The 14,839-nt window shown below is 38.4% G+C and overlaps 1 pseudogene; it reads left to right on the forward strand.

Moving 5' to 3' along the window:
• Nucleotides 1-13,974, forward strand: part of LOC114106863 (large ribosomal subunit protein uL30-like) — a 107,809-nt pseudogene extending 93,835 nt beyond the window's left edge.
• The last annotated feature ends 865 nt before the right edge of the window (nucleotides 13,975-14,839 follow it).

Consider the following 14,839-nt stretch of genomic DNA (forward strand, 5'->3'; position numbering starts at 1 on the left):
TATCTGGTTCTTTATCACATAATAATTTTTTTCAAGCAATCAACATCACATTGAGGGTCGACTATTTAACCAAACTGTTTATCGATTTTGCTATTCCCGCTATTCCACCTGAACCATGAGAGATTTAAAATGCCAGCAATGATATAACATGATTATACGCAACTCTCTGCAATCATGGAAACTGACATATCCAAAGCAAATCTTTTTATCTTATGCTCTATTATGATAGAGACTGTCAAACTACAGCCTCCAGTTCCACCTCCACTCTGCCAAATATAACCTTAGCAATAATACCTAATAGACAATATATTTCTAATTACTATGCCCCAACAGTAGTATTATATAAAGGAATTTTTTTTCCCATTCCAGCCCAATTCTATTAGGACACACTCTTATTATCTCTTCATAAAAGACTCCGACAAAAATATGTACAACACCATTTTTAAAATAAGTTACAAGGTGAAACTGAAGCTCTGAATATAAAAATACTTCTGAGAAGTAATTTTTAGAAAAGAAAATATTAGACTGATGAATCAGCACATCAAATTAACTGTAGTGTCTAATTAACCAGAAATCATGCAGAAAGCAGATTCTCAAAGTGGTGGCTGCATTTGGGCCAGTGAGCAATTACTTCCTTCTGTGAATGACACTGAAGTGCTAATAGTAAAAATAATTTCCAAAGTATCTGTCCCTTTTTCTGTTTCAGACATCAATTTAAAGAATATGGTCAGAAGGGGAAAAAACATTTTAAAAAAAGAAAAGAAAAACCAGGACTTCCTACACTAATCTCTTTCAATATTAATTTGAAGACATGTTGAATGATTTCAAAAAGTTCTCTGAAGAAATATAATTGAGAATGGCTTTATACTGCAGTCTCTAGAGATTCTCACTCCCAGTGAACCTCAGCACCGGCAAGGGTTGGCAGAGATTGGGAGAGCCTTTAATTTTAGTTTAAACTACAGTTTGCCAGAATTATTTTTTGCCAGATAGCAAGCTTGTTTATTGTAAATAAGGGTTAAAAACTTGAAAAATTGCCCTCCATTCAAATTGTCTAACCATGTAGACCATGGACTGGATTTTTCTCTTTTGGTTGATCCTTGTGCCAGCTGCTCATACCATGTTAAAAATAATCAGGAAGACGTGACTTGCTATTGTTGGTAAAATGTCCTTATATTGTTGTGGGGGGTTTGGTTTGGGTTTTGGTTAAACATTATTGGCTTTTACAAAATCCCCCTGAAAGATGGGAAGATCTCATTTTTCAAACCCAAGTATTTCCTGTTACTTTTTTGATGCATATTTCCCAGTTTTTACCCATTCCCTGCACCATCACTCTTCTTCCTGGGAATTCTCAGAAAGGGAAAGTTGTCCGCCTTGGGAGAGCAGCAGTGTAAATCCCGCTGAAGCAAAACCTCACAAGAAGTCATTCATCTCTGCAAGAGAAGCTTAATGTTCCCGAGAAAGAAGACCAGAGTAATTGATGTGGAGGCCCAACGGACATCAGAACTGCTTAAAATTCTTTTTCAGTGTGATGAGAAGAGTTTCCTATAATGTCTAAGCTTTCAAACTTGAATAACGTTTTTAAGATCAAGCAAGAACGAGCATGTCTTTTGGTGAAAAAAATATATACTTTACAAATTTCCTCAAGCTAAAATCAGTCTTGTTACCCAGACTACAAATATAATATGATCAAAGAGTCCCACACTTCCTGTTGGATTTCTCAGCCAGGACCTTAACAATCAGATCCTGTGATACCAAAACAGAAAAGCTCATGAAGACAGAGACTAGAAAAATGTGTTGTGTCTTCAGCACTGCCTCCATGCTTTTGTGAAGTCACTAAAACTCTCTGGGCCTTCATTTTCTCACTTGTGAGAACAGTGAGTGTGAGAGAATGGCTACTGAGAGATTGTGTACGTGTGTAGTACAAGTTCTCTTAACCATCTCGCAGGTAAGAAGCCGCTAGATAAAGTACACTCTCTAGTCTCCCTGGGTTCCTTCAGCCAGCAATAGCATATCTCTTATATATATAACTCTAGATCCACTTTGTAATCCAAAATGTAAGTAACAAAGGACACAATATGGATATGATAAATGTAAAAAAAAGAAAAAGAAAAGAAAAAAAAAAAACTCCAGCCAACAAAGCTATGGCTATCAAACCGAAAGATCATTCATCTGTCAAAATAATTGTCGCTGGGCACAGTGATGCACACCTGTAATCCCAGCAGCTGGGGAGGCTGAGGCAGAAGGATAGCTATTTCAAAAGCCAGCCTCAGCAAAAGCAAGGTGCTAAACAACTCAGTGAAACCCTAAATAAAATATAAAATAGGGCTAGGATGTGGCTCAGTAGTCAAGTGCCACTGAATTCAATCCCCTCTACAAAAAAAAAAAATTGTCATAATTAAAAGTGTCATTGTAAATCATAGGTAACTTTTATGTTCTTTAAAAAAGGGGTTGGGAGGTTGGGGATGTAACTCAGTGGTAGAGTGCTTGCCTGCATGCATGCACAAGGCCCTAGGTTCAATCCCCAATACCAAAAAAAGAAAAGTATATAAAATATCCATTTACTCTGAATAGTCCACCAGATTTGTGACATACTGAAGGAAAACAACAAACAATAAATAGATTACTGGAGATTATATACAGGAAAGAGAATCACGAATGATTTAGAAATTATGTCACTCATGACATAAACAAATAAATAAAGTTGAGGAAGAAGAACGGGAGTAAGAGATATGACATCAAGACTGCAAATACTATTAACATAGTAAAAAAAAGATACACAAATTAACTTTTTGATTAAAAAACCTGAATTAATATTAAATATTAATTAATATTATAACCATTTTTAAAATTATTGAACCATACTAGAAAAATAAGTTCTCTTATAGTGTAAATTCTATATTTTATTAAATTAATATGCACTGATATGCTTATTCTAAAATGTGTTTATTTAGAAACAGCATCTTTCCATACATAACAACATATAACATAATTAGGGCGGACCTAGTTCCATGTGACTAGCATCCTAGTAAGAAGAGGGACACTCCTAAAAATGTATGTATGTGGGGCTGGTGTTATGGCTCAGTGGTAGAGCACTTACCTAAGCATGTGTGAGGCACTGGATTCAATCCTCAACACCACATATAAATAAATAAAAAATAAAGGGACACCTATAACTAAAAAATATTTTTTAATTGTATGTAGCAGTTTTATAATCTATCTTATTTTTTATTACAACTACTAGTCCCAATTTATCAAATAAAAGGGGGTCTGTCTGTAATATTATAATATAAACTTTCCCCTGTGGGGATTTGGAGGAAAATGAAGAAAAATAATTAGTGTATTATCTCAGAAATCTCCAGAAGGAACCATGCTTATAACCTACGTCAGGAAAAAGCAAGATCATTCCCTTTATGTCTATGTGTATCCATTAATAGTAACCTAGACAGATTCCTCCCACAGAACTCAGTGTGATATGTTTTGTTGGAAAAGACCACTTGAAAGAGGAAAAGGGATTAGTTTGGGGGAATTGGGATTTGACTGTGAACAGGGAGATCTATCAAAGAACAACAGCTTCTAGTCTTAGGAAAACAAGATGGCTCCCACAGGTCTTATCTATGAAAGAGACAAGAATCTCAGGTGGGGAGAATACAGCAAGCATCCCTGACATTATCCCTGATAATCTGATTATCTTGACACAAAGAACTCTCTGCTGCTTTTATTGGAAATAGCCATTGGAAGTGATGTTGTTATTTTCCCATTTGAATTTCACAAAGGTTCCTTTTGAAATATTAGCTTATCTGAACTGTGCAACAAATCAATGGGCCAAAGAAGAAAAAAAAGCTTTTGTTCGAGAAGGGCAGTTTTCTGAGTTGAATTGTGGTCCCTTCAAAGAAGTTTGTTGACACCTTCACCACCTACTTATTTAGAAATAGCATCTTTCCATGCATAACAACACAGAACATAATTAGGGTGGTCCTGGTTCCATGTGAACTAGCATCCTAGTAAGAAGGGGGACACTCCATGTGAAAATAGAGACACACAGAAATACAGTTGGTTAAAGGCAGAGGCAGAGATTGGAGTGAGGCCGCCTCAAGCCAAGGAATGCCAGGGGCTATGGGAAGCAGGAAGAGGTAACTAAGGATCCTCACTTAGTGGTTTCTAAGGGAGCATGGCCCAGCCAACACCTTGACTCTGCATTTGCAGTATCCAGATCTGCGAGGCAATATTCTTCTGTTAAGTGGAACTGTTAGGATGGTTCCAGGATACTATTACAGGTAGCCTAGACAAAATGGTGACAATGAGCATCAAAACTGATCATTCTGGGGAAAGTGGGGGAGAAAAACAAGAAGCATTCATCAGGAGCTCTTCTTTCTACCTCTTTTTTTTTTTTTAAAAAAAAAAAAAAAAAAGATCATTCTTCTTGTTGGATTAAAGAGAACCACTCCCTCATGTGGACTAAGTCAATGTGATTTCCAAGGCAGTCCCAAGTAAAGTGATCATACATCCTTTGTACCATAGATGGTCCTGCTTTATGTTTCTTCCCAATATTACTATTAATAGGGCCACATTTCACTTTCAGAAGTAGTCCAGTTTGAACAAAAAAAAATTGTGGTTTTCTACTTACAAGATACTAATATTCTACTAATTTAACCGTTTAGGGTTCACTGTCATCTACGTGTGTTAGTCATCTTACTATCGCTATAAAAAAATACCCAAGATAATTCAGCTTAATAAAGGAAAGGTTTGGTTTTGGTCCACAGTTTTAGAGGTTTCAGTCTATGACCGATTGACTCAGTTACTTGAGTCCTGTGGGGAGGCTGGCACATCATGGTGGGAGTGTCGGGTAAAGGAAGCTGCTCACCTCACAGTGTCCAAGAAGTAGAGAGAGGAAGGGGCTGAAGTGTGAATATTCCCTTCAGGGGAATAACCCCACAGACTTAACTTGTTTTCATCTCTTAAAGTTCCACCACCTCTCTATAGCACCACACACTTGGGATCATGTCTTTAATACGTGAGTCCTTGAGGAACATTTTGGATCTACACTATAGCACCAGGCCTGCTGCCATCTCTCTATTTTAGGAGGAAATGGAAAAAAAAAAGGAAAATTGAAAATATTGATGTTAAAAAAAAAAACTCCATAGGATGTTTTAAGTCTGAGTGTCTTCAATCCCATTTTCAGTACAATCTATCTCTCTATCTTTCATCTTATTCAAAAGCATAAATATCTGTAATAATGATGCTGAGGCCATGCAAGTTCTTCAGTTTCTCAACAACATTATACATACATACACACATGCCTATCAATATACATAGAGGCAGTCACCAGTGTCTCTTCCAAAATGTTAGCATATCAAACCTACAGAAGACAATTAAAACATACCTAAGATGTAAAGACTATTCCAGGGCTTGAGGGGTCCTATTAGAAAGTTGTATCTTGTGCGTGTGAGCTGGATTGTTGACCCTACATTTTCTTCTAGGAGTTGCATAATTTCTACTCTAATTCCTAGGTCTTTGATTCATTTTGTTTTGATTTTCTGCAGGGTGAAAGATAAGGGTCTAGTGTCATTCTTCTACATACTCATAATAAGTTTTCCCAGCACCATTTGCTAAAAAGGCTATCTTTCCTCCAGTGAATGTTTTTGGCACCTTTGTTAAGGAATGTCAAAAGTTAACAAATAGGATGACATCAAGTTAAAAAGACTTTTGCACAGCAAAGCAATTAAGAATGTGAAGAGAGAATCTACAGAATGGGAGAATTTTTTTTTGCCAACTACTCTTCTGACAGAACATTAATATCTAGATATTAATATTAAAATATTAAAATCTAGAACATAAAAAGGAAAAACCTAACAACAAAAACCAAATAACCCAATTAATAAATAGCCAAATGAATTAAACAGATACTTCTTAAAAGAAGAAATACAAATGACCAAGAAATATATGAAAAAATGTTCAACATCTCCAGCAATTAGGGAAATGCAAATCAAAACAACACTGAGATTTCATCTCACACCAATCAGAATGGCAGTCATCAAGAACACAAATAATAAATGCTGGAGAGGATATGGAAATAAAGCAACACTTTCACACTTTCGGTATGATTATAAATTGGTACAACCACTATGGATCTCAGTATAAATGTTCCTCAAAAGACTAGGTAGGGAACCATCGCATGACCCACTTACAGTACTCCTCAGTATTTATCCTAAAGAATTAAAGTCAGCATTCTGTCATGATGCATTCATTCTCTTGTTTAGAGCAGGACAATTCACAGTAGCCAAACTACCAGCCTTGGTGTCTATCAGCAGATTTTTTAAAATGTGGTATATATACACAATGGAGTTTTATTCAACCATAAAGAAGAATGAAATTATGTCATTCTGGAAAGAAGTATGGAGATTTCTTAGAAAACTTGGAATAGTACCACCATTTGACCCAGCTATCCCACTCCTCGGTTTACACCCAAAAGACTTAAAATCAGCATACTACAGTGATACAGCCACGTCAATGTTTATAGCAGCTTAATTCATAATAGTTAACTATGGAACCAACCTAGATGCCCTTCAACAGATGAATGGATAAATAAACTGTGGTATATGTACACAATGGAGTGTTACTCATCCTTAAAGAAGAATGAAATTATGGCCTTTGCAGGTAAATGGATGGAGTTGGAGAATATCATGCTAAGTTACATAAGCCAATCCCCAAAAAACAGAGGCCAAATGTTTTCTCTGATATGTAGATGCTGATCCATAATGGGAGGGGCTAGAGAAGAATGGAGGTACTTTGGATTGGGAAGAGAGGAGTGAGGGGAGGGGGATGTTGGAGTGGGAAGGGTGGTGGAATGAGATGGACATTATTACCTTATGTACGTGTATGATTGCACGAACACTGTGACTCTGTGTCATGTACAGCCACAGAAATGAGAAGTTGTGCTTCATTTGTGTATAACAAGTTGAAATGCATTCTGCTGTCATTTGTAATTAATTAAAAAACCCCCAAAAGGGAAAAATAGTTTATCTTTAAAAAAAAGTTGTAGGAAAATGCATAGAACTTGGGAACATTATGTTGAGTGAAATAAGTCAAACCCTGATTAAGGGTCATATGTTTTCTTTCATATGTAGAAGATAGAGAAGAAAAAGATAAAGAAAGGTGGGTGGTATCTCATGAAAATCAAAGGGAAATCAGTAGACTAGAGAAAAGGGATGGTGTAGGGTAAGGAAGGTGAGCCAAATTGACCAAATTATATTGTATGTATATATGAATATGTAATAACAAATCCTATCATTGTATATAGCTATAATAAATCAATAAAAATGTGAAAAATTTTTTTAAAAAGACTATGTACATATAAACTGTATATCTAGGTAACACAAAACAGACACATTACCATTCTCAGGGGTCATGTGCTGTGTTCTTCCCTCATTAAAGCCCAATCTCTCTCTCTAGAAGTCATCAATATCTTAAATCTCACAACAATTATCTCCTAGCAGTTATTTGTAGGTTTTTCATCTCCATATACCTTTTGGTTTTATATACTTTGGTATCACCCTTTTCCCCCAAATGTACAAATAAATGGAATATCTTACTTCTTTTGTTCAACATTATTTCTACGAAATCATAGCTTGCCACTGCATGTGACTATAGTTGATCCACTTTGTTAACTCTAGAAGCTAATCCACCATGTGACTAGCATACTCATTCATTCTGCTAGTGGTGGACATTTAGGGTTTCTTTTCCAGTGTATAACTGTTAAGAACAGTCTGGCACAATGAGAACATTATGAGAATATTATGTTGAGAACACTATTGAGAACATTATGTTGAGTGAAATAAGTCAAACCCTGATCAAGGGTCATATGTTTTCTTTCATATGTAGAAGATAGAGAAGAAAAAGATAAAGAAAGGTGGGTGGTATCTCATGAAAATCAAAGGGAAATCAGTAGACTAGAGAAAAGAAATGGGGTAGGGTAAGACATGAAGAGAGTGTTCATAGAGAAGTTCCTAGCACTCATGCTTAGGAGCTTCTCTAGAAGTGGAATTAGCAGTCTTAAGTCATGTGTATTTTCAGCTTCATTCCATAACATTGCAAAGCAAGATCACAGGATGCCAATTGCTGCGTCACTAACATGAGTCTCTGAGAACAGAACATTCACACAAATTACATGGAAAAACCTTATTACTCACAGATAGGCTGCAAGGGAGTAGTCTAGGATTCACGGTGAGTCCTTGCCCTACAGCCCAGGAAAGTTGTCCAGAGTGGACGCACTGGTAAGCTTACTCTAGGGAAAGAGTACTCCCTGGGCAAAAAAGAGGGACAGGAACACTGACCAGGCTCTTTTGCCCATTCTTCCTTGCCTCAGGGTGTTGCATTCCCAGAACATTCTACAATTATTCTTGATAACTATAAGTGAGAAGGCAAGGGGATGAAGAATGCATGAGTATAAGACTAGTCCTGCAAACATCAAAGGCTGTACTAATTTATATTTTTCCAGCAGTGTCTAAGGATTTGTCTTGTTCCATAGTGTCACCAATGCTTGGTATCATTGGACTTTTTAGCCCTTGCAAGTGAGATGCCAACACAGTGCTATGTTTTACAGATGAGGAAAATGTCCAGGAATCCTACTCCATCTGATTGAATTTTAAAAACTCATAATTATGCTAATGGCTTTGAAAAGACCACCAATTCCTCCATCGATACTTCCTCTTCAGTTTAGGAATAATTGTGGTCATTCTGACCCCTACAATCACCTTTTTATATGCAGGACATCTCTCCAATCTTGCACTTCTTTATGGCTCTTTCCAGAACCATCACTCTTCTCACCCAGAGACACTATGCTCTGGGCCCTGGCATCCTTTCTAGGCACAAAGGACAGGCTAAGACAGTGCTAATACCAAATCATTATTTGCCAAGAAAATAAATGACCTCATAGAAAATGAGGCCCAAAGAAAATAAATGACTCATCAGAGTTACAAACCTTCTGAAACCAAATGAGATCCTGGATAGGGCTCTCTGTGCAACTAGGCATTTATGCAAATGATGGAACTCTACAAATCGGTTGTCACCTCTGCCCCGACTGAATTCCAGGCTGATGACAAAATTATCAAAATGAGAATTTGATTCAAGAATTGAATTGAGTGTTTAAATACCATAAGGCTTCAAGGAACTTTGCTTTCACCCTGAGAGTAGAATGCTGACAATGGCACTCTTGCAGAAGTCCCATCTCTGGCTGCCCTTTGAAAAGGCACAGAGTACCCTTCTCTGCTAAGGCCTCATTTTCACAAGATCCAGTTGGCATTTCCGTATGTGTGTTTGAACTGCAAGTTAAAATTTCATTATTTCTCCTTTAGTGATTAAAGCAACGGTTACCATTTTTTCCTGCTGGGAAACTGTTCTGATATAAACCACAAGATCAAAAAGAAGGAAAAAATAATCAGCAAGAAAGAAATAATTACCTTAAAATGAACATTGTTTGGGCTATAAATAAATGATAAAGGGAGAAAATAAAAAAACAGAACCAAAGACTAGAAAAGCCTAGAAGAGGAAAATGCACCAGGTTTATAGACAAAAAAACCCAGAGGTGAATCCCAGGAAGGTGTTTGTAGCAAGTTGTTGACTAGAATTGCTAGTCAGGAGACTAACAATTGTTAGAATTCAAGAGATCACGTATGGAAAAACTTAATAAAAACTCAAGTGTGATTTGTGGTGCATTGTTATTTCTATGTGTTTGCAAAAATCTCCAACTCCTGGGACTTAGATTCCCTGAAAAATTCCATGCAAAACATGAAATGTCCTCCCTCTGTTCTAAAGACAAGGAAAGCACTTCACTTACTTCAATTACTACCTTCAATTACTGTTAGAATTTCAAGCCCTTTCTTACGATGAAAAAAAAAATCGCAGTAGATTGAACTCAAGCAACTTTATACTGTTGTATTTCTGCACCAAATAACTCTCAGGCTTTTATTAACTGTTCTACGGAGTCCTATTTATCAGAGAGGCAGGTGAATTACCTGATAATACAATAAGCTCTGGTGGATGTATGAGTTGTTTTATTTTTTTATGCCCATAATCAGTTCCCAGAGCATAATAAAACAAAAGGTTTATTTCTCCCACCAACCCCTTCACTTTTTTCCTAGTAGTGAAGCTATAAATTATCAGCCTTCAGAAATAACTGTTGCCATTTAATAAGAAATATAAAATATACTCTCATCTAACAAGGGACATGATAGATAAAAACAAACAAAGTATTCTTTAAGTTTGGTGACATGATGAAAGATGAGTATGAGCATTTGGGTGTATTAAAGTTAGAGTGGGCACGACCCTGGGAAAGAGCTAAAAAAAGACCTCATTTAGATGTCATAAAGTGGATATTACACATCATTTTTCTAAAATGCAGTTGCAGGCATCTTATCTTACCTTCTCCTGAGCTTTGCAATTCCCCAAAATTGTCAAAGCCAAGAAAAGAAGCACCTTATCATTTGGATATGGAAGCATAAAAGTGAAAAGTAGTAAAAACCCGAGCTCAGGTTGGGGTACAGAGTCTTTGCTTTACCTTGGAGACCCCCAGATCTTACCTCCTAATCAGCAGCCTTGCTGCACCCACTCCTAGCCTTTCTGAAATACTCATCTCCCTGCTTTTGTCCCAAGGATCTCCTGCATGGGATAGACTGTAACTGACTTATTCTCCTAAAGAACTTCTAGTCTTTGTAGACTCTGATGCTAAATATTTGATATTAAAAGTTAAAAATTAAAAATCACTTCAGTACATCTATTTAATAAGTATCAATCATGCTTAAGTCTCTGGGCTAAATGCTATAAATCAAAGATTCTTAAATCCTTAAATACCTGCTTTGGAAAAATGTATGGTCTACAAACCTAAGATCTTATTAGAAATTCAGGCTCTCTATTGAGTGAGCAAGAAGGCAGACATAAAAGAATACATAGTGTATGATTCCATTTGTGTGAAATTCTAAAACAGGCAAGATTAATCTAGAGTGACAGAAAGCAGATTAGCAATTTCTTGGGGCTGGGAGGTCAGAAATGGCCATAAAGGGACATGAGGAAACTTTGTAGTGTAATGAAAGGTTCTATATCTTGACTGTGTTGTGCATAGACATATACACATTTGTCAAAACACATCAAACTGTTCACTTAAAAATGGTGCCCTTTCTTGTATGTAAATCATACCTCAGGAAGTAAAAAAGAAAGAAATGCAGAAGCTCAGCTCCACCTCAGACCTACGGCATCGGAATCTGCATTTTAGTCAAACCCCCAGATGAGCTGCACTCCTGGGAGAAGGAGAATCAAAGAATTGGAGAACTGATTCTCCAATCGGGGCAGACTGGAATCACCCAAGAAGTTGTAGACACTGCTGATGCCTGGGCTCCACCCTCCGAGATTGTGGTAGACTAGATGGGAGAGACATCTCAGCATTCAGAATTTTAAAAACCTACCAGATGGTTGCAAAATGCCTCAGAGTGTGGAGAAGTGGTTCTCAAAATGGGGACCCCAAAAAGGAACAGCAGCAGCTTCCTCTGGAAATTGTTTAGAGATATAAAATCTCAGGTTTAGTCCCACAGCACCTGGATCTGAACCCCTGGGAGTGATGTCTAGCAATCTGCTTTGATCTACCCTCTACATGATTCTGATATACAACAAAGGGTTGTGAATTGATATAGGTTGAGTTCCTGTAAAGATTAAGCACAGCCATAGTTTATTTGGTTTTGTTTTTTTTTTTTTTTTTTTTACATGGAAGGACTTTATTCATCATTTTTTGATACACTGAATTCTACCCAAGGGAATAGAGTTGTGACCATTGAGTTCAATGCCATGTGCCAAAAGATATATCTCTCCAACTAGATTGTGTACCATTCGTGAATAGTAGCCATGTCTTCAATTTCTCTTCTAGCCACGCTTTTCCTTCTTGAATATTGTGGTATGCCATGTAGATTTTGTCCTTGATCCAGCTGGAACTGCCATACTTTAATCAATATGAAATGACATTATCTTGCCCTCTACTAACAGGTATTGAGTATCTACACTGGGTTAAGTACCGTGCAAGTTATTTAAACACAGAAAGCATTAATGGGTACAAATTTTTTCACCCAGCTCTGTGTTGGTTTATCATCCCCAAAGCAAAAGGGGACAGTAAGACACCGTGTCCCTGAATACCCCCTTTCTTTTCTAAAACCTAGCCAAATTAAGGGAACAGTGAGAGCAATTCTGGGCTTGAAAGACCAGAGGCATATTATCTTAAAGGATTGCTGTTATGCAAGTTAGTGTTTTCTATAGGAAACTACTTTCTAGCATGTACAACAGGACAGTTGCTCCTTGGGATGCTGGTCAGACAAGCAAATCAAGAAAACTAATATTGATGATATCCCTGCTTCTAAAGTCTAACATATAAAACCCCTCTGAATGGGGACAGGCGTGAAACTGAGAAAATGAGGAAAGGAACTTATCACTCATCCAGCTGGCTTCCATTAGACAAAACACCAGGAGGAAGAGGAGGCACCACTTTACAAAGTACCAAGAGGGATAGAGGTGATATCTGTCAACCTATCACCACTGAACTCTTCTTGGAGCAGGCTTTCCCTGATACACCATATGTCTCCCATGCTATCTCTGGGCACTTTCTTTGACCTGCCTGCAGTATACCCCACTGCCCAGGCACAACTTGACTGTGGATAAGACAGCTGACTTCTAGAAGTTTCATGCATCATTGTTTGTTTCCAGTTGCCAAGGACTAAATTCTGAGAATTGACTTCTCCTTCTCCTTCTACCTTACCACCTACTTAAAGTTGGTCATCAGATCCCACCAATTCTACTTTCTAAATATCTATGCTTTGCATCATTAACACGTAAGCCTTCTCTTATGTAGACATCTGGAGTGGCTTTCTAGACAATGAGGCTCCCATTGGCTGCCTCTCTATCACAGCGATCTTCCAAAAACGCCTTTCTGATAATTTCATTGCATCAATTAATACACCTCCTGTTAGAGTCTGTAAACAAGTCAGGATGGCGCCTGGCATTTTGCCAGAGAAATGTTAGGATCTGTAAACAAGTCAAGATGATGCCTGGCAAAATGCCAGAGGGAGTGGTTTGTGAAGTAACACCAGCGAGCCATTAAGTGTGGAGATTTCTTATTGGTTGACTGCTGTATCTAGTTTATGTTAATTAAGATAAGCTGTGTGGAATGTATAAATACCCCTCCGTTGTCCTACAATAAACGGCTCCCACTCCTGCTGTATCAATCTACACAAGTTGCTCGTCACCCCCCGGTTATTTTGCCCAGCCAGCCAGACTGCGGCAGATGGTGGCCCGTTACGGGGAGCCCCGGGACACTCGGGGGTAAGTGACGAAAAAAAAAAAAAAGCTGCCCATCCGTAGATAGGATGGGAGCAAATCTGCTCGTCCCTAGGCAGATAGGGCGAGAGGAAAAGAAAATGGAGAAGATTGATACAGTATGTTTGTGTCTTGTTTTGTCTTGAAATGTTGTATTGTCTTTGTGACGAAAATATGGAAGGGGTGAGAAGTAAATTACTAAGGGAAGGAGGCACCCCAGTGGAACCAAGAATAGTTAGGGCATGTGTTGATAAGAGCCCAGGAACTCTAGTCAGAAAGAAAAAGAAAGTTCAGAAGAAGAAGGATTATCAGGAAAAAAGTTGCAGCAAAAGGCTATTACTGAATACTTTTCGTTACCAGAAGGTGCGTGAATTGGCGGCGGCTGCCATGTGCGAGAGCCGGTCATGGCGCAGCAAGGACTTTCCAGGCGGCGGCAGCCGGCTCTTCCACTACCGAGAGCCCAAACCCAAACCTGACCCGGAGGCACAGGCTCTTGCTCCCCATGCCCAGTGGCAGTTTGAGTCCGGAACACTCCCCAGACTCTCCCCAGGGCCATCTGGGGCTGCCCGGGACGCTGCAGACGGAAGATGGCCTGCGTCCCTGAAGTTTGATCATTTCCAAGGCCAGTAGCTACAATGGTTCTCCCACACCTGGAAGCTAATGAGTAATGAGCACTATATTGAGGCTTATTTCAAATGTAAAAAACCTTGAGATAATGTACTAAATTGTTCAGAAGGTTGTTTTCTTAGTGGAATACTATAGGATTTTCTTTAGCCATCCAGAGTTCCTGCCTTCATTCCAGTGCCGGTGAGGACGAGGGTGGAAGAATTTCCAGTGTTGCTGAAAACCGGACGAGACTTCGGCTGAGAAACCGATGAGACTTCGGATCAAGCTAGCTGCCTGCAGAACTTACCTGGACTGTGATTTACCTGGACTGTAAGTTAATCTATTGAGACACTGTTTTACCTGGACTGAGACGACAAACTGTAGTCTACAACAAATTGTAACTCGGTATCTTTGCTAATGGTGTCATTGCTGGTATAATTTTTCCAAGGGCTTCTTGCATGGAGCCATCAATTGGCTTGGTTTTGTGGCATTTTGTATCCTCCCCTTCTGCTTGTAGCAGATTATTTATGGTGTTTGTGTAAAAACCACTATGGTCATTATTTAAATTAAACAAAAGGGGGAAATGTTAGAGTCTGTAAACAAGTCAAGATGGCGCCTGGCATCTTGCAAAGGGAGTGGTTTGTGAAGTAAGGCCAGCGAGCCATTAAGTGTGGAGATTTCTTATTGGTTGACTGCTGTATCTAGTTTATGCTAATTAAGATAAGCTGTGTGGAATGTATAAATATCCCTCTGTTGTCCTACAATAAACGGCTCCCACTCCTGCTGTATCAATCTACACAAGTGGTTCGTCACCCACCCCCCCCACCCGGCTATTTTGCTGCAGCCGTACTACGGCAACCTCCATTACTCCCCTGCAGAATAAAACACA

Source organism: Marmota flaviventris, chromosome 11, assembly GCF_047511675.1.
Source record: "Marmota flaviventris isolate mMarFla1 chromosome 11, mMarFla1.hap1, whole genome shotgun sequence".
Classification (NCBI taxonomy): Eukaryota; Metazoa; Chordata; class Mammalia; order Rodentia; family Sciuridae; genus Marmota; species Marmota flaviventris.